The sequence below is a fragment of the Procambarus clarkii genome, chromosome 66 (assembly GCF_040958095.1).
Source record: "Procambarus clarkii isolate CNS0578487 chromosome 66, FALCON_Pclarkii_2.0, whole genome shotgun sequence".
Classification (NCBI taxonomy): Eukaryota; Metazoa; Arthropoda; class Malacostraca; order Decapoda; family Cambaridae; genus Procambarus; species Procambarus clarkii.
The window spans coordinates 8,402,911-8,423,342 of NC_091215.1; positions in this window are offsets into that span (position 1 = coordinate 8,402,911).

The following is a 20,432-nucleotide window of genomic DNA, read 5'->3' on the forward strand; positions in this document are numbered from 1 at the left end:
GCTTGGATATTCACTTACTTTAAACTGGTCAAGGCAGTCGAGATAATGATCATTATGTTTCACCCAGAGATATAATAACCTTTACATAGGCAAATTAATGATGAATAATGCACAGTTCACGTGGACCTTGATAATGGTGCACAACGCATATTAATAACACTTTCGCGCATACTTGTTGCTTGAAAGCGGCAAAAATTTTTCTCTTTAGTGCGCGTAAGTGACTCACTCAAGCGTTACAAGAAAAAATATTTCAATAAAATCCATTTTTTATCCGATCGACTTGGGGATAGTTTCAAAATGCGTGCCATGAAATTCCCGTTCTCCCCAATAGGTGATGGCATGGCGTGGCTGACACACTTTCAAGGTGTACTATCCCCAAAAAATCGCTGTTTGGGGCTCACGGCTAGTGATCGACGTAGTTTTTTATTTGGTGCCGGTCTAACGCACCCTTGTGACATTTTATACGTATGTTCTTCTAGAACATTCAATTGCGAACACATTGCTAGAAAAATGAAATACATACAACGAAAATTAAGGTCAGAAGAGTGAAAAGTATATAGTTGAGCAATTGTCAGTCTTCAAAATAATAGTTAACAGACAGCTTTTGTGACATTACTCGTGTGATATTCTTGAATAAAATAAATAGCTATTAGTAAAAGTAAACGGCTGTTAGCAGTAAATACAGAAATTATGCCTGAAATTAATTCGTGATTGCCGCTAAGTGGAATCCAGGCGGTCTCCAGCAGCGACTGTCAGTAACAGCAGTCCAGGCGGCCTCCAGCAGCGACTGTCAGTAACAGCAGTCCAGGCGGTCTCCAGCAGCGACTGTCAGTAACAGCAGTCCAGGCGGTCTCCAGCAGCGACTGTCAGTAACAGCAGTCCAGGCGGTCTCCAGCAGCGACTGTCAGTAACAGCAGTCCAGGCGGTCTCCAGCACCGACTGTCAGTAACAGCAGTCCAGGCAGTCTCCAGCAGCGACTGTCAGTAACAGCAGTCCAGGCGGTCTCCAGCAGCGACTGTCAGTAACAGCAGTCCAGGCGGTCTCCAGCAGCGACTGTCAGTAACAGCAGTCCAGGCGGTCTCCAGCAGCGACTGTCAGTAACAGCAGTCCAGGCGGTCTCCAGCAGCGACTGTCAGTAACAGCAGTCCAGGCAGTCTCCAGCAGCGACTGTCAGTAACAGCAGTCCATGCAGTCTCCAGCAGCGACTGTCAGTAACAGCAGTCCAGGCAGTCTCCAGCAGCGACTGTCAGTAACAGCAGTCCAGGCGGTCTCCAGCAGCGACTGTCAGTAACAGCAGCCCAGGCGGTCTCCAGCAGCGACTGTCAGTAACAGCAGTCCAGGCGGTCTCCAGCAGCGACTGTCAGTAACAGCAGTCCAGGCGGTCTCCAGCAGCGACTGTCAGTAACAGCAGTCCAGGCGGTCTCCAGCACCGACTGTCAGTAACAGCAGTCCAGGCAGTCTCCAGCAGCGACTGTCAGTAACAGCAGTCCAGGCGGTCTCCAGCAGCGACTGTCAGTAACAGCAGTCCAGGCGGTCTCCAGCAGCGACTGTCAGTAACAGCAGTCCAGGCGGTCTCCAGCAGCGACTGTCAGTAACAGCAGTCCAGGCGGTCTCCAGCAGCGACTGTCAGTAACAGCAGTCCAGGCGGTCTCCAGCAGCGACTGTCAGTAACAGCAGTCCAGGCAGTCTCCAGCAGCGACTGTCAGTAACAGCAGTCCAGGCAGTCTCCAGCAGCGACTGTCAGTAACAGCAGTCCAGGCAGTCTCCAGCAGCGACTGTCAGTAACAGCAGTCCAGGCGGTCTCCAGCAGCGACTGTCAGTAACAGCAGCCCAGGCGGTCTCCAGCAGCGACTGTCAGTAACAGCAGCCCAGGCGGTCTCCAGCAGCGACTGTCAGTAACAGCAGCCCAGGCGGTCTCCAGCAGCGACTGTCAATAACAGCAGCCCAGGCGGTCTCCAGCAGCGACTGTCAGTAACAGCAGCCCAGGCGGTCTCCAGCAGCGACTGTCAGTAACAGCAGCCCAGGCGGTCTCCAGCAGCGACTGTCAGTAACAGCAGCCCAGGCGGTCTCCAGCAGCGACTGTCAGTAACAGCAGCCCAGGCGGTCTCCAGCAGCGACTGTCAGTAACAGCAGCCCAGGCGGTCTCCAGCAGCGACTGTCAGTAACAGCAGCCCAGGCGGTCTCCAGCAGCGACTGTCAGTAACACAGGAAGCGGGTCAACGACACGGTCTGGCGGCGGGGTGCTTGCTAACACTGGCCACGCCCGCCAACTTTAGTACCTCCACCAGTCACCCTTCACACCCATACAATTCCAATGGAGTTGTGGGGGAAATTTAATATATCAAAGATATCTTCAGAGCCAAAGACGACTCTCTTCTCCCTTTACTCGTTCAAAATATATTCTGTATGCTCTTCGTCAACTGTTTCTCGCTGTCAATCCTCCTTTGTTGTTGTAGTTGACTCTTGCAGTGCCCTTAATGGCTCTGGAGTCCTTTAATCCAGTCCATCCTGTGGTAGTAGAGATTCAACATTGGCTGTTTCCTCATCTCCAGTAGATTTAAGACAGTTGAGTTTTGCTGGGTTCCCAGCCGTATTGGAGTGTCCTTAAATGTGCATGCGAACGCTGCCGCTAAAGAAGCTATCCGCACTTGTCCCATCTCCCGGAAAGGTATACTTTTTACCAAGTTACTCATTCCTCCATCCTTGCCCGTTGGCAGGGTCGTTGGTATTCTGTTACTGGCAACAAACTGCGTGCTCTTAAGAGTAGTGTGTCCCTATGGCCTTCCTCCTACCACTGTAACCGGCCATGGAAAACGGCTCTGGTGAGCTTACGTATTGGCCATACACGTTTAACTCGCTGGCACTTAGTGGAGTACCGCCCAGCTCCCTATTGCCCGAACTGCATTGTCCCTCTTACGGTCGAGCATATCCTTGTTGAATGTCCTGACTTCCTAGACGAACGTGTCTTGCTTCCAGACCATCCCTCGCAGTCACTAGTCCCTCATTAGAATTCTTGGTAAATCGGATCCCTTTGATATTATTCGCCTTATGTGTTTCTGTTCGTATATTGGCATCCTTAGTGGTATTTAGCGCCCTATAATTGTTCTGCACATTTGTTGGTGCTACATAGCCTTCCCTGCTTTGTGTCTTCTTTGATAATTACTTACTTTTCTTAAGGAGCATAACAAGAAAATTTAGTCACGAATACGTCTCCGTTATGCAACATTCTCGGCTCAAAAGTAACTCGGAGAGGTATATTAAACACGTAAGTTGCAGGATTCATATTTATTATTTATAGTCGCACTCACTTAGGGTATTAAATTTGGTTTGTAACATCTAAAGAAATGAGACATATTTTACTCATATATATGATTAGTGCCTCTGGATTATAAAAAAAAAAAATCCAAAGTTCTTGATTACTAGAGTCATCGTTCTCATTGGAGATGTTTCAGTGTAGATAAGTGTTCGTCATTAATCAAGTACAGAAAACAGAACTAAGTACAATAGATAATAGATAATTGAAAGGTTCATTTAATCTTAACTCACTGTAGCATAATTCTTTTCTTTTTTTGGGCAGGTGACCGTTGTAAGGCTATACTTGTCCTGCTCACAAGATTTAAATCTTCAATTAGTTGGCTGACCACTAATTTAGTTTCCTGCCCACAGAAGCCTGGTAGACGGTACAGCTGTGATGGGTCCGCCCACAGAAGCCTGGTAGACGGTACAGCTGTGATGGGTCCGCCCACAGAAGCCTGGTAGATGGTACAGTTGTGATCGTTCCCCCCACAGAAGCCTGGTAGATGGAATAGGTAATTAGTAGTAGTTCTATTTTATTTACCGTCATCTTAATTAGGAACCATTTGTTATATTTCATTAATTTTAATATACAGAGTAATGTTGGATCTAAGATTTGTGAGTAATTTTGTCATCGTACAATTTTTTTTTGTAATTGTTTCTAAAAACCAAATACATTTTCGTCAAACACGTGAAAGCTTAGTTTTAATAAAAGACTTCAATCTCAGTGACATAATGAATATTCATCGAACTGGACAACAGTAACACGAATCATGGAGCTCTGAGCCGGAATTACAGGAATGACTCAATTTCCAAAATCAAATTGCCTCATTGGTACGATATTCTGTTCTTCTCCCCTACAGTTACACAGCACACCTTCGTGGCTACACCTCAAATATGTGTCTCAACAACCTCACCGGTAACCACCCGGGTCCCCAAACCCGCCCCTCAGCTATCACTTGGCCCTCATTACATGCAGCAACACCAACGTCACCCCCGCCTGTGTGTGTGTGTGCCCACTAGTGGGGTGACTTCACCTTAATACGACAAAGTAGAGTTTAACGCTCTCACCAGGTTATAATGATGGGAGTATAAGTTGAAGGGCTGGTTCATGTAAAGTTAGAAAAAAACCAGTTGATTAAGCAGTATAGACAATATAATCTTACACACTATCAAATCGGCTACCTACCCAGGATCCCACGGCCCTTCGAAGTGAAGCACCGGTCTGCTATCTTTACTAGTAAGGAAAAAACATCTTAAATTTAAACTCATTTAAAAATGTCAGTTAATGAAAGCAATGTTTGCTAGAACTTTATCATATTCTACCTAACATTCGGAAAATGCTTGTCCACAAATTTTTCAAAAAGTGATTCCAGAAATTTTTCATATCTTGCATAATCTGTATTTTTTTAAATGCATTCTTTGTCATCTCTGCAAGACGATACAAATCACTCGTGTCTTTGATGATTCGGACTCAAAATGAGTATTAGAGTCCTTTGAATATCAAAGAAGAATAATAAAGATGAATATCATAATCCTCCCGTCACGAGCAAAATGGTAATAAAATCTTAATGGAAACATCCAAAAACAGCATACATATCTGTATGCTGATATCTAAAATAGAAGGGGGAAATAGTACAGAAAAAATTATTCACTAGGGAGGAAAAAATTACTTCCAGAAACTTTCACAGCACGAGCCTTGCGAGGAAAACTGCCACTCTGAGCTCTACAGAACACTAAAGCATTACCAGTCAGTGACACCAGATTGGACTGATTAGTTATTGGTGTATCTGAGGCTTACAGAGCAGCTTTAATCTATCCTCTTTGGTCAGCAGCTGGTATAATGGGATAATAAACACAGCATCAAACAAGGAAATCACACTCCTCTATTGATGGTCTCCGGTCGGAACACCTGCCTGACATGCACTGTGCCCGAAAACATCTGGCTTCTCTTTTTTTTCGTGCTTCCCTATGAGCACTCGGTAAGAAGGATTTATGTCGGATCTCCAGAATATATTGATGAAAAAATTTATAAGGTCTATGCAATGCCCTGAAAGTTGCAATGCCTCAAATTTATTATAGATGAGGCCTTTGACCAGTTTAGGAAAACATTGAAATGTATGCTAGTAATTCTGTATAATGGAAACAAGACACTTCTCACTTAAGAATGTTAATATCACTCTGAGCTTTCAAAATGTGAGTACAGTATAACTATATTTGTATTTGCTATTATGTTCCAGTCGTCTCAATGTGATTTTTTAAGTACCTGTAATATTTAAGAGAACCGACGATTCTCCCCCTCCATTGTGTCTCCTTGACGTGGTGAGGGGGCTCTCGTATGCCTCTCTTGGACCAGTGAGGGTTGCCTCCGCCTCCTTTCCTGCCCCTCTTTGGGAGTTGTACGTGCGAATGAACACAAATGTAGGGCCCTTGCCAGTCACTGGACCGCCCGCTGGAGGAGTCGATCGTGAGGGGCTGCCCTAAGTGGATGGCTGGGGGTTCAGGCTGGGGCAAAAGGGTGAACGAGGTCTTTGCACCTGTGTAGGAGAATGGACGAAGCAGTAGGACTCCCCTGTTAAAAAGGGGAGCACTGCTGGGGAAGACACACCCCTTCCTGCAATGGCCCGTGCTCGGCCCTTCTGGCTGCCCTGGTAGGTGGTATCCCTTGTTTCTAGGCCCTAAACCTTTTTAAAATAAATGCCACACGGATACTGACACGACCTCTCTTACCCAGTCTCATTGGGGTGGACGATCAGGCCACCGAGTCGGACCGTGATGGAAGACCGGGCTCTGTAGCCCTCACTAAATTGGGCCCAGACTAGACTAGGCCTCCACCCCCCTCCTCCCTGTCCAGCTCGTTGCTCGCGTGAGGGGGCTTGGTGGGCGGCCGCCGGAGTGTGATGCTCCTTGGGGATGTCCCTTGTCCTTTTGTAGCCTTGTGCTCCTGTGGTTGTCCTCACAAATTTTGCTGGACGCTTTTTCCTTTTCCTTCTGTTTCGTTTTTCTCCCTCCTCTTCAACTTTCTCATTGTCACTCCCCGCCGACCTTTTGCCCGTTTTGATTCTTCTTTCGTCTTTCTTTTATTTTGACGTCCGGGTGTTTGGGGAGGCATACTCTTGCACCCGTAGAACTGTAGTACTAAACATCTCGAACGAGGGGACCCTTTTATTGTCAATCCTCCTTTCGTCACTGAACCCATTCTCGACGAATTGACGGTTCTTAAGTTGGAGTTTGTGGGGCGTACACTCACGACACACCACTAGGGGGCCCCGGCATGATCGGCGATAGCTTCTTGTTGGGTTTTCTTCCTCTAATTGTAGCTCCATGGTGGGTGTGGGAGCACATTCGTGAATGAAAGTCTCTCCTCGTTTTTATGGCAGATAATGTTTCCCTTGTACCTTCTCAGGCTCGTGGGGTGGGCGACCAAGCCCCCCCCGAGTAGGACTGTGTTGGAAGACCAGGCCCTGTAACCCTGCTGCATTGGGCCCCGACCTTGCTCCTTCTCTGACCCTCTTGACTATTCCCCTCAGCTCCCCTCCCTCTTCTGCACTAGGGCCGAGTTCCTAGCCCCCAGTGGTGACCACCTCATCCCCAGGCCCCGTCTCCGTCTCTCATTGTGACTACTGCACTTTTTACTCCCCCCCTCTCACTCTAGGGGTTCTCAACGTCGTCCCCGCCACGGCCGCACTCGCACGATCCCATCCCATACTAATACTTACAATGCCTTGTTTGGTCCCGCTACATGGGCTAAATACTTTGATCTCCACCATCTGGATTCTACTCCTGATGATTTTTCCCTCCATAAACACCTTGTTGATTCAGTAGATGCCTTTGTTACTTTTATCCCCACCAATTATGTTACGTGTGTCGTTCTGCTCCTTCTCAGGATGCAGCTACTCGGTTAATCGCTTTTTCCTGCATTGGGGAGACCCCTATTCGGGTCTCCAAAAACTCTCAGTTAAATGTCTGTTCTCCTCCCATACCATGTTGCAACTGGTGTTAGGGACCTCAAAGACTGCCATGAGGATATTAAACATATCATCGAACCCTAAGGCCATTCTGTCCTCCAGGTGGACACGTTTACTCGACCCCATCGTGGTCGTCGCCGTCAGTCCTTTCGAGTTGTAAAAATCACCTTTGATAGTAGGGCCCTTCCGCCCTCTATTATTCTTGCTGGTGCCAAATGCTCCGTCAGGAGTACATTCCCTCTCCTAGATTTTGCAATAAGTGTTGGAAGTTTGGGCACGGTGTCCTCAAATGCACAAGTACTGTATATTTATGCCCCATGTGTGGGGACGATGATCATTCTAAGTCCGAGTGCACTTCTCCCCAAACTCGCTGCCTCAATTGCAGTTAGGCCCACCCTACCTTCTCACGCTCGTGTATACACTACAAACTCGAGGAAGGCATCGTCAACTTGAAACACCGTGATCGTCTGACTTTCCCGAAGTGAGATGCCAAGTTTGTTGTTTCACCTCTTTCTGGGGTGTATTCTCTGCTCGCGTGTTGCATTCTGCATCTCCTCGTCCTTCCCACATTCCTCAGTCTCACAACCGTTTCCAGTCCTTAGAACCGAACACGCCCTCCACCTCCTCCCCTATTCCTTTGCGTCCTGTCACGAAAGGTCTCCCTCCTGGTTCTCCACCTTGAGTTTCCCGCCTTCCTGCCCAGTCCACCATGTCTCCTATGTCTTCTTTCCTATCTTCCCCCACTCTTTCTTCCCAACCCTCCCCCTAGTCTCTTGACCCTCCATGCCGCCTGTCTGTCCAAGCTGATATCCATCATCCTCCCAGCAATCTTCGTTTTGTTCGCTCCTGTTCCTCTTCTCCTGCTTAGACCATTGAGGCTGTCACCCAGTACGTTGTTACTGGAACGCCTGTCTCTTCGAGTCAGAAGCGTAAGTCTGGCTCCTCTCTCTTTCCTTCTTTTCCAGCGGGTAAGAAGGCATCGCTTTCTTCCTTTCCCCCTCCCTCTGACTATCACTACCTCCCTTCCGATTTCAGTGGTCGGGCCCCCCCTGTCACAGATATGGAGGTTTCTTTCGCCCCCAATTCCCTCTTGGTTGCTGCCCTTGCTGAGGTGCACACACTGATTTCTATCCCCACCCCCTCCTCCAGCTGTCCTTGACTGCCCCTCTCGGTTGTCTCCTCCTCCTCCTGGACCCCCGTCAGTCCGCCTCTGGTTTGTCCTCCCACTCCCTTCCCTCCATCCTTACTATGTTTACCCATGCCCACTAACCCTGATTTTCTTGACCCTGCTCCTGACCTTGATCCTAAGATTCTTTAATATACTGTGTTCTTTTAACCTTTGTTTCTTCATTGTTCTCTGTTACTCTCCTTTCTTTTTGATAATGTCTATTCTTCAGTGGAATATTCGTGGATTTTATGGCAACTTCCATGAATTCCAACTTCTTATTACACAGTTTTCACCACTTTGTGTTTGTCTCCAGGAAACAATGCTTGGTGCTCGTCCTGCTCACTTTCTTGGTTATTCCTTTCTTCCCCCTCCCCAGCTCTTGCTGGGGCCCATAACTCTACTGCTCTCTACATTCGTTCTGATATTCCCTTCGTCCCCCTACTTCTTCCGTCACCTATCCATTGTTCTGCTGCCCGTGATTTTGTGAGTAAATGGTATACAGTCTGTTCCATTTATCACTCCCAAATGTCCCGCTTTCCCTTCATGATCTTAAACACCTCCTGGACTCCTTGCCAGAGCCGATGCTCCTTATGGGTGATTTCAACTGTCGACATTCCCTCTGGGGTGATGTCCTGACAAACATCCCTGGCCACCTTCTCGAACCGTTCGTCCTCGCTTCTTCTCTATCTCTTCTGAATTCTGGTGAGCCCACTCATGTGGACTCTCCGACTCACACCCTTTCCTGTCTTGATCTTTCTCTATGCTCGTTGTCCATTCACTTAGATTACATGTGACGGGTTCTTGATGACCTCCATAACAGTGATCATTTCCCCCATCCTTGTTTCATTTTTCTCTTTCTACACTCCCCTCTTCTTCCCTAGATGGAAGTTGGCCAAGACTGACTGGAGCCTATTCACCCTCCGTGCTACTCTCTCTGACCTCTCCTCTCTGCCTCTTCCTCGCGCCCTCCTCCTTTTTCGTGACACAGTCTTCGACGCTGCCCTCCGCTCAATTTCTCGCTCTTCCTCCCGAGGCACGCGGAAGTGCGTTCCCTGGTGGAATGCGGACTAGCTCGGGCTGTCCGCTGTAAGCGTGCAGCCTGTAAGAAACACCGACGCCGGCAGTCGGCTGGTTCTTTTTTGTTTCGGAAGGCCTTTCTGTCCGTTTGTCTCGCTTACAAGATTCTCTTTCGGTTCGTCTTACCAATGTTTCTCCTCGTATTGTTCCGTCCTTGCCCTCGAGGAAGGTCCCCCTTCCCAAATTTTGTACTTCCCTGATCTGCATCACTAAAGCTTTTACCCCTCCAATGGTCCTGAAATACCTTTTCCTTGAGCACTTTCTTCACACTCCCACGCCGTTTCCATCTTCACCGCTGGGTCTAAGTCTGGTGACGGTGTGGGCTATTCTGATGTTTTTCCTAACCACACTTATATGTGTCGCCTCCCTCCTTAGGCTAGCATCTTCACAACAGAATTTTATGCTATTCTCTAAGCTATTATCCTGCTTTTTCGTTGTCAATCCTCCTTTGTGGTGGTAGTTGACTCGTAGTGCCCTCATGGCTTTGGGGTCCTTCAATCTGGTCCACTGAGTGGTCATTGAGATTCAACATTGACTTTTTTATCTCCAGTAAATTTATGTCGCTAGAGTTTTGCTGGGTTCTCAGCCATGTTGGCATCTCTTTAAATGAGCATGCGGACGCTGCCGCTAAGGAAGTTATCCAAACTTGTTTCATCTCCCGTAAAGGTATTCGTTATTCCAACTTTTACCCAGTTATTCATTCCTTCATCCTTGACCGTTTTCAGGGTTTTTGGTCGTCTGTTATTGGCAACAAACTGCGTAATCTTATGCGTAGTGTGTCCCTGTGGCCTTCCTTCTACCACCACAACCGGCAGTGGGAAACGACTCTGGCGAGGTTAATTATTGGCCATACACGTTTAGCTCATGGTCACTTAATGGAGTGCTGCCCTGCTCCTTATTGTCCGAATTGCGTTGTCCCTCTTACAGTTGTGCATATTCTTGTTGAATGTCCTGACTTCCAGGACGAGCGTGTGTCTTGCTTTCCGACCGTCCCTCGCGGTCACTTGTCCCTCGATAGAATTCTAGGTGAATCGGATACTTTTGATATCGTTCGCCTTATGGATTTTTGTTCTTGTATTGGCATTCTTGGTGATATTTAGCGCCCTCTGATTATTTCTCACTCTGATGGTGCTACATAGCCTTCCCGGTTTGGTGCCTTCTTTTGATAATTACCTTACCTTACCAGTTCGAGCGTGTCTCTTCCTTTCCGACCATCCCTCGCGGTCAATTGTCCCTCGATAGATTCCTTGGTGAATCGGACCCCCCCTCCCTGCTCAGCTCGTTGTTGCCGTGAGGGGGGGCTTCGTGGGCGGCTGCCGGAGTATGATGCTCCTTGGGACGGTCCTCTGTCCTTTTCTAGCCTTGTGCTCCTGCTGCCGTCCTCTCCAATTATGCTGAGCACCTTTTCCTTTTCCTTCTGTTTCGTTTTTCTCCCCCCTCTTCTCCTATCTGCTTGCCGTTTCCTGCCGACCTTTTGCTTGTATTGGTATTTCCTTTGGACTTCAGTTTTGACGCCCGGGTGCTTGAGGAGGCATACTCTTGCACCCATAGAACTGTAGTACCCAACGTCGAGAGCGAGGGGAACCTTTTATTGTCAATCCCCCTTTCGTCACTGAACCTGATCTCGACGGACTGTAGGTTCTTAAGGTGGCGTTTGTGGGGCGTATACTCACGACTCGCCCCTAGGAGACCCAGGCATGATCGGCGATAGCTTCTTGTTGGGTGTCCTGCCTCTAATTGTGGCTCCGTGGTGGGTGTGGGGGCTCATTCGTGAATGAATATTTTTACTCGTAGCGATGATATTTACTGGTTCTACTGTTTCTCCTTTACCTTCTCAGGCTCGTGGGGTGGGCGACCAAGCCCCCGAGTCGGTCCGTTTTGGAAGACCGGGCTCTGTAGCCTCCGCTGCATTGGGCCCCGACCTTGCTCCTTCTTTGGCCTCTCTGACTTCTCCCCTCGGCTCCCCTCCATCCTCTGTGGTTGGGTCGAGCCCCAAGCCCCCAGTGGTGACTACCTCATCCCCTGGCGCGGCTCTATCTCTAGTTGTAACTACTGCGCCTTTTAACCCCTCTCTCTCTGGGGGTTCTCATCGCCGTCCTCGTCACGGCCGCCCTCGCTCGATTCCTTCCCGTTCTGATACCTATCAAGCCTTGTTTGGTCCCGCTTCGTGGGCCAAATATTTTGATCTCCTCCCTCTTGATTCTGCACTTCCTGATGATTTCTCCCTCCATCGGCATCTCGTTGCTTCCGTGGATGCCTCAATTACTTTCAACCCCACTCGTCTCGGTACACGTGTCGTTGCTGCTTCCCGCTTGGCTGCCTTATCCTGCCTTGGCGAGACCCCTGTTCGGGTCTCAAAGAACGCTCAGTTGAATGCCAGTGTTGGCACTATTCTGCTCCCGCCCCATGTTGCGATCGGTGTTCGGGATCTGCGAGACTGCCACGACGATATTCGACATATCCTTGCTGCCCAGGGTCATTCTATTCTCCAGGTGGACACGTTTACTCGTCCCCTCGTGGTAGTCGCCGCCAACCCCTCCGGGTTGTGAAGATTACCTTTGATGGTAGGACCCTTCCACCCTCTGTCACTCTTGCTGGTGCCAGGTGCTCTGTCCAAGAGTACATTCCTTCTCCTCGGCTCTGTAACAAGTGCTGGAAGTTTGGACATGGTGCCCTCCGCTGCTCCGGGATTGTCTCTCCTTGTCCTTTGTGTCGTGGCGAAGGTCACTCTAAGTCGGAGTGCACTTCTCCCCAGGCTCGTTGCCTCAACTGCGGTGAGGCCCATCCTGCCTTCTCCCATGCATGTGTCCATTACAAGCTTGAGGCGGCCGTCCTCAACTTGATAATAAACTTGACTTGACTTGATAAACTTGATAATAAACTTGCGTCCTCAACTTGATAAGCGCACCGGGAGCGTTTATCTTTTCCTGAGGCGAGACGCCAGGTTCGCCGGCTCCCGCCTTATGCTCATGTCTCTTATGCTCGCGTGTTGCGCTCTTCCTCTCCTCGTCCTTCCCACCTTCCTCAGACTCACAACCGTTTCCGGGCCTTGGACCCTGATACGCCCACTGCCTCCTCCTCTGTTCCTTTGGGTTCACTCCCGAAGGTCCACCTCCTGGTCCTCTGTCTGGGGCTCCCCTTCTTTCTACCAGGTCTGTCTTGTCTCCCGTGTCTTCTTCCTCGTCTCCCTCCGTTCCTCCTTCCCATCCTTCCCCTCCGTCTCTTGACTCTCCCCGCCGCCTGTCGGTGGGGGCTGATGTCCATCGCTCTCCAAACGGCCATCATGCGTGCTTTCGTTCAGCTTCTCCTGTTGAGACGCTAGAATATGTTGCCCAGTACGTGGTTGCTGGGACACCTGTCTCTTTAAGTCAGAAGCGTAAGCCTGGCTCCTCTCCTTCCTCCTCCCCGGCGGGAAAGAAGGTTTCGCTTTCTTCCTCGGCCCCTACTTCTGCCTCTCTCACATCTTCCCCTCCTATTTCGGTGGTTGCGCCCCCTGTTCCTGCTATGGAGGTTTCTTTAGCCCCTGCTTCCCTCTTGGTTGCTGCCCTTGCTGAGGTGCGCTCCCCTCTTTCTACTCCCCCTCTTCCTGCTGCTGTCCTTGACTGCTCCCCTCCGTTGTCTCCTCCTCTTCCTCCTCCGGACCCCGCCCGCCCACCTCTGGTCTGTTCTCCCGCTTCCTTCCCTCCATCTTTGCTCAGTTAACCCATGCCCCTTAACCCTGACTTTGCTGATCCTGATCCCGACCCTGATATTCTTTAACGTGCTATGTTGCTCTTTCGCCTTTGTTTCTTCCTTGTTTTCTGTTGTTGTCCTTTCTCTTCTCGTCGATGTCTATTCTTCAATGGAACGATCGAGGTTATTACGCCAATTTCCTCGAACTCCAAGTTCTGATTTCGCGGTTTTCGCCCCTTTGTGTCTTTCTCTAGGAGTAGATGCTTGGTGCTCGTCCTGGTCTTTTTCGTGGCTATTTCTTTCTCTCCCCCTCCCCCCAGCCGTTGCTGGGGCTCCTAATTCTTCTGCTCACTTGATTCGTGCTGAGGTTCCCTTTGTTTCTTTACTTTTTCCTTCGCCTCTCCATTGTTCTGCTGCTTGTATCTTTGTGGGGAAATGGTACACAGTTTGTTCCATTTATCTTCCCCCGAGTGTCCCGCTCTCTCTTCCTGATTTGAAACACCTCCTAGACTCCTTGCCGGAGCCTGTGCTCCTGCTGGGTGATTTCAATTGTCGTCATTCTCTTTGGGGTGATGTTCTGACGAATACCCGAGGTCGCCTTCTTGAGCCGTTTCTTCTCTCTTCTTCCCTGTCTCTTCTGAATTCTGGTGAGCCTACTCACTTGGACTCTCGGACTCGCACCCTTTCCTGTCTTGATCTTTCTCTCTGCTCTTCTTCTCTTTACTTAGATTTCACGTGGCAGGTTCTTGATGACCTCCATGGCAGTGACCATTTCCCCATCCTTGTTTACTTTTTCCCTTTTCGCCCTTCCCTCGCCTTCCCTAGGAGGCTGTTTGCTAAGGCGGACTGGAACCTATTTACCCTCAGTGCTGCTCTCTCTGACCTCTCCCTTCTGCCTCTCCCTTGCGCTCTCCTCCTTTTTCATGACACTGTCTTCAACGCTGCCCTCCGCTCTATTCCTCGCTCTTCCTCTCGGGGTCCGCGGAAGTGCGTTCCCTGGTGGAATGTGGATTGTACTCAGGCTGTCCGCTGTAAGCGTGTGGCCTGGAAGAGGAACCGCCATCGGCAGACGGCCGATTCTTTTCTTTTCATTCGGAAAGCGAGTGCGGTGGCCCGTAGGGCCATCCGTACAGCTAAACGTGAATGTTGGGCATCTTATGTCTCAACAATTATGTCCGAAACTCCTCTGCCCCAGATCTGGAAGCGTATCCGGAAGATAGCGGGTAAGTTTGTTCCCGATGTTTCACCGATCCTTCACCTCCATTTTACTCCTGTGGCGGATCCGTTGCAGGTTGCTTCCGAACTGGGTTCCCACTTTTCTTCTGTTAGCTCTGGTCTTCATCTTCCCCAATCTTTCCTTCTTCGTAAACCTGTCCTTGAGTCTCGTCCTTTAGATTTCTGCACTCGTCTTCAGCTTCCCTATAATGATCCCTTCTCTCTCTGAACTTCGTTCTGCCCTGGCCCTCTGCGGTTCTACGGCGGCGGGCTCCGATGGTATTCATTATGAGATGCTTCGCCATCTCCCTCCATGCACGTCTCAGTATTTACTGAGTCTGTATAATCGGATCTGGTAGTCGTCGTCAGTCCCTGAGGACTGGCTCGATGCTGTTGTCCTCCATGTTCGCAAACCTGGGTTTCTGGGTACTTCTCCTAAGGACTTTCGCCCTATTGCCCTCACAAGTTGTCTGCAAACTCTTTGAACGTATGGTTAACGTTCGTCTGATGTGGTTCCTGGAACACCATAACCTCCTCTCCCCTTCTCAATTTGGTTTCCACAAGTGCCGCAGCACCACAGATGTCCTGGTGAACTTGGAGGTCTATATTCGTACTGCTTTTGCTGCGAAGACATCCGTTGTTGCCGTCCTTTTTGACTTGGAAAAGGCTTACGACACCACTTGGCGATATCATATTCTATCTCAACATCATTCTTTTGGCCTTCGTGGTCATCTGCCTCTCTTTCTCCGCAGCTTCCTCTCTCGTCGTTCCTTTAGGGTGCGCCTTGGTACCGCTCTCTCTGCCTCTTTTCAGCAATACGAAGGTGTGCCCCAGGGTAGTGTTCTGAGCACTACTCTTTTTCTGGTTGCCCTCACTGGTCTTATTTCCTCTCTTCCTTCAGGTGTCTTCTCCGCTCTCTATGTCGATGATCTTACCCTTTTCTGTCAGTGATGATTCGCCTCTCATTCATTGTTGGCTTTAACGATCATGGCTTCAACGATCATGGCTTCAAGTTCGCTTCTACTAAAGCTTATTCCATGACTTTTACTCTGAAACGGGTCGTTCTTCATCCCTCTTTGTCACTTTATGGTCATCCCCGTGAGTACAAGGATTCTGCAAAGCTTTTGGGGTTATTCCTTGACACTCGTTTGTCTTGGTCTCCCCATATCTCTTACCTCCGTATTGAGTGCTCTGAGGCCCTTGCCCTCCTTAGGGTTTTGTCCCATACTTCTTGGGGAGCGGATAGGCGCGCACTCCTTGCTTTACAGTCCTCTCTCGTTCTGTCTAAGCTCGATTATGGGTGCCCAGCTTACTCGTCTGCTTCTCCTTCTACTCTTCGCCGTCTTGATGCTTTGCACCATACTGGGTTGCGCCTTAGTTCTGGTGCCTTTCGTTCGACTCCCATCCTTAGCTTGTATGTTGATACTGGCTTCCTGTCTCTCCAGGACCACCGTGATCGCTACTGTCTTCACTATCATGCGCGGTCCTTACAACATCCTTCCTCTCGCCTCTGTCGTGCTTTAACTTTTACCCCTCCTGTGGTTCCTGTTCCTCTTCACCCCCTCCCTCTTTCTCTTTGGTTATCTCGCTTACAGGATTCTCTTTCCGTTCGTGTTTCTAATGTTTCTGCTCGTGTTGTTCCTTCTTTGCCCTCGTGGAGAGTCCCCCTTCCACAGTTTTGTACATCCTTGACCCGCATCACTAAAGCTTTTACCCCTCCTACGGTTCTAAAACGCCTTTTCCTTGAGCACTTTTCTTCTCACTCCCGCTCCGTTTCTGTCTTCACCGATGGGTCAAAGTCTGCGGACGGTGTTGGCTACTGTGTTGTTTTTCCTGATCTCACTTATATGTGTCGCTTATCTCCGGAGACTAACATCTTTAGAATGGATCTTTATGTTATTCTCTATGCTCTTCGTCTCCTGCTTTCTCCTTGTCAGTCTTCCTTTGTAGTTGTTGTTGACTCTCGTAGTGCCCTCATGGCTCTCGGGTTCTTTAATCCGGTTCATCCACTAGATGTTGAGATCCAGCATTGGCTGTTTCTTGTTCACAGTAAATTTAAGTCGGTTGAGTTTTGTTGGGTTCCCAGCCATATTGGTGTGTCTTTAAATGAGCGTGCGGATGCTGCTGCCAAGGAAGCTGTCCGCTCTTGTCCCACATCTTGTAAAGGTATTCCATATTCCGACTTTTACCCGGTTATCCATTCCTCCATCCTTACCCGTTGGCAGGCTTCTTGGTCGTCTGTTACTGGTAACAAACTACGTACTCTTAAATGTTGTTTTTCCTCGTGGCCGTCCTCCTACCACTGTAACCGGCGATGGATACAGCTCTGGCGAGGTTGCATATTGGCCATACTCGCTTAACCCATGGTCACTTGATGGAGCGCCGCCCTGCTCCTTATTGTCCTAATTGCATTGTCCCTCTTACGGTCGTGCATGTCCTTCTTGAATGTCTTGACTTCCATGACGAGCGTGTGTCTTGCTTTCCGACCACCCCTCGCGGTCACCTGTCCCTCAATACAATTCTTGGTGACTTGGATACTTTTGATATCGTTCACCTTATGCGTTTTTGTTCTCGTATTGGCATCCTTGGTGATATTTAGCGCCCTCTGATTATTCCGCACATTTGATGGTGCTACATAGCCTTCCCGGTTTGGTGCCTTCTTTGGATAATTACTTACTTACTTCTTAAGGTGGCGTTTGTGGGGTGTATACTCACGACGCACCCTTGGGGGGGGGGGGGCGGCAAGATCGGCGATAGCTTTTTGTTGGGTGTCCTGCATAGAATTGTGGCTTCATGGTGGGTGTGGGGGCACATTCGTGAATGAAAGTTTTTCCTCGTTTTCATGGCTGATAATGTTTCCCTTGTTCCTTCTCAGGCTCGTGGGGTGGGCGACCAAGCCCTCCCCGAGTCGGACTGTGTTGGAAGACCAAGCCCTGTAGCCCCCGCTGCATTGGGCCCCGACCCCCTGACTGCTCCCCTCAGCTCCCCTCCCTCATCTGCGGTAGGGTCCTGTATCCAGCCCCCAGTGGTGACCACCTCGTGCCATGGCACGGCTCCGTCTCTCATTGTGACTACCGCGCCTTTTACCCCCTCTCTCTCTCTGGGGGTTCTCAACACCGTCCCCGCCACGGCCGCACTCGCACGATCCCTTCTCGTACTTATACTTACAATGCCTTGTTTGGTCCCGCTATGTGGGCTAAATACTTTGATCTCCACCATCTGGATTCTACTCCTCCTGACGATTTCTCCCTCCATAAACACCTTGTTGATTCAGTAGATGCCTCTGTTATTTTTAACTTCACCAGTCATGGTACGAGTGTCGTCGCTGCTCCTTCTCAGGATGCAGCTACTCGCTTAGCCGCTTTGTCCTGCATTGTAGAGACCCTGTTCGGGTCTCCAAAAACACTCGGTTAAATGTCAGTGTTGGCACTGTTCTCCTCCCACACCTTGTTGCAACTGGTGTTCGGGACCTGAAAGACTGTCATGAGGATATTAAACATATCCTCGAAGCCCAAGGCCATTCTGTCCTCCAGGTGGACACGTTTACTCAACCCCCCTCGTGGTCGTTGCCGTCAGCCCCTTCGAGTTGTTAAAATCGCCTTTGATAGTAGGGCCCTTCCGCCCTCTATTACTATTGCTGGTGCCAGATGCTCCATTCAGGAGTACATTCCCTCTCCTAGACTTTGCAATAAGTGTTGGAAATTCGGGCACGGTGTCCTCAAATGCACAAGTACTGTGTATCTATGCCCCATGTGTGAGGACAATAGACATTCTAAGTCCGAGTGGACTTCTCCCCAGGCTCGCTGCCTCAATTGCGGCGAGGCCCACCCTACTTTCTCATGCTCGTGTATACACTACAAACTCGAGGAAGCCGTGCTTGAAGCACCGTGATCGTCTGTCTTTTCCTGAAGCGAGACGCCAAATTCGTTATCTCGCCCCTTTCGCGGGCGTATCCTACGGTCACGTGTTGTGTTCGACCTCTCCTCGTCCTTCACACCTTCCTCAGTCTCACAACCGTTTCCAGGCCTTAAACCCGACCACACCCACCACCTCCTCCACTATTCTTTTGCCTCCTGTCCCGGATGGTCTCTCTCCCGGTTCTCCATCTGGGGTTTCCCCCCTTCGTATCCAATCCACCATATCTCCTATGTCTTCCCCATCTCCCTTCACTCTTTCTTCTAGACCCTCCCCCCAGTCACATGACCCTCTGCACCACCTGTCTGTCCAGACTGATATCCATCATCCTCCTATTAATCCTTGTTCGCTCTCGTTCCTCTTCTGCTGAGACCATTGAGTCTGTCGCCCGGTACGTTGTTACTGGCACGCCTGTCTCTTCGAGTCAGAAATACAAGCCTGGCTCTTCTCCTTCCTCTCCAGCGGGTAAGAAGGTATTGCTTTCTTCCTCACCCCCTCCTTTTGACTCTGTCACTACGTCCCCTCCCATTTCAGTGGTCGGACCTTCTTTCTCAGATATGGAGGTGTCTTAAGCCCGACAAAAGATCTGACTCTATTATTTTGTTTCGGAAGGCAAGTGCGTATGGCCATAGGAATATCCGTACAGCTAAACGTGTGAGTTGGAAATCTTGTTTCCACCATTACGTCCAACACTCCTCTGCCGCAGACCTGGAAGAAAATCCGCAAGATTGCGGGCAAGTTCATTCCAGATGTCTCGCCGGTTCTCCACCTCCGCAGTACTCTTGTGGCGGACCCAGTGACGGTCGCGACCGAACTGGGTTCCCACTTTTCATCTATTAGCTCTGGTTCTGATCTTCCTCAATCCTTCCATCTTCGTATGCCTGTTCTTGAATCTTATCCTTTAGATTTCCACACTCATCTCCGCCTTCCCTATAACGATCCACTCTCTCTTTCTGAACTTCGATCTGCCCTGGCCCTCTGCGGATCTACAGCAGCGGGCTCGGATGATGTTCATTATGAGATGCTTCGCCATCTCCCTCAGTGCAAGTCTCAGTATTTACTGAGTCTGTATAACCAGGTCTGGGAAACGTCGTCCGTCCCTGAGGACTGGCTCGATGTCATTGTACTCCTTATTCAGAAGCCAGGGTTTCTGGGTACGTCCCCCCAAGGACTTCCGCCCTATAGCTCTCAAAAGTTGTTTTTGCAAGCTCTTTGAGCGTATGGTAAATGTCCGTCTGTTGTGGTTCTTGGAACACCATCGCCACCTCTCTCCTTCTCAATTTGGTTTTCGCAAGTGCCGCAGTACGACTGATGTCCTGGTAAACTTGGAGGTCTATATTCGTACTGCTTTTGCTGCGAAGACCTCCGTTGTTGATGTCCTTTTTGACCTGGAAAAGGCTTATGACAAGACTTGGAGATACCATATTTTGTCCCAACTTCGTTCTTTTGGCCTTCGTGGTAATCTCCCTCTCTTCCTTCAAAGCTTTCTCTCTCGTCGTACCTTTCGAGTCAGGTTTGGTGCCACTCTCTCTGCCTCTTTTTGGCAGTATGAAGGTGTGCCCCAAGGTAGTGTTCTGAGTACTACTCTTTTTCTGGTTGCCCTCAATGGTCTTCTTTCCTCCTTTCCTTCTGGCATCTTTTCTGCTCTGTATGTTGACGATCTTACTCTTTGCTGTCGGGGTGATGATCCGCGCTTCTTTCAACAGTGGCTTCAACTTGCGATTGATGCCGTGTCATCTTGGGCCACCAATCATGGCTTTAAGTTCTCTAGTACTAAGACTTGTGCCATGACTTTTACTCGGAAGCAGGTCGTTCTTCGTCCCCTCTTTGTCACTTATAGTCATCCCCTTGAGTACAAAGATTCCGCGAAGCTTTTGGGGTTATTCTTTGACACTAGTTTGTCTTGTTCGCCCCATGCCTCTTGCTTCCGTGTTGAATGCTTTAAGGCCCTTAATCTACTTAAGGTTTTGTCCCATACTTCTTGGGGAGCGGATAGGCGCATGCTCCTCTATTTGCATTCCTCTCTCGTCCTGTGTAAACTCGATTATGGTTGCCCTGCATACTCTTCTGCTTCTCCTTCTACTCTTCGCCGTCATGATCCTTTGCACCATACTGGGTTGCAC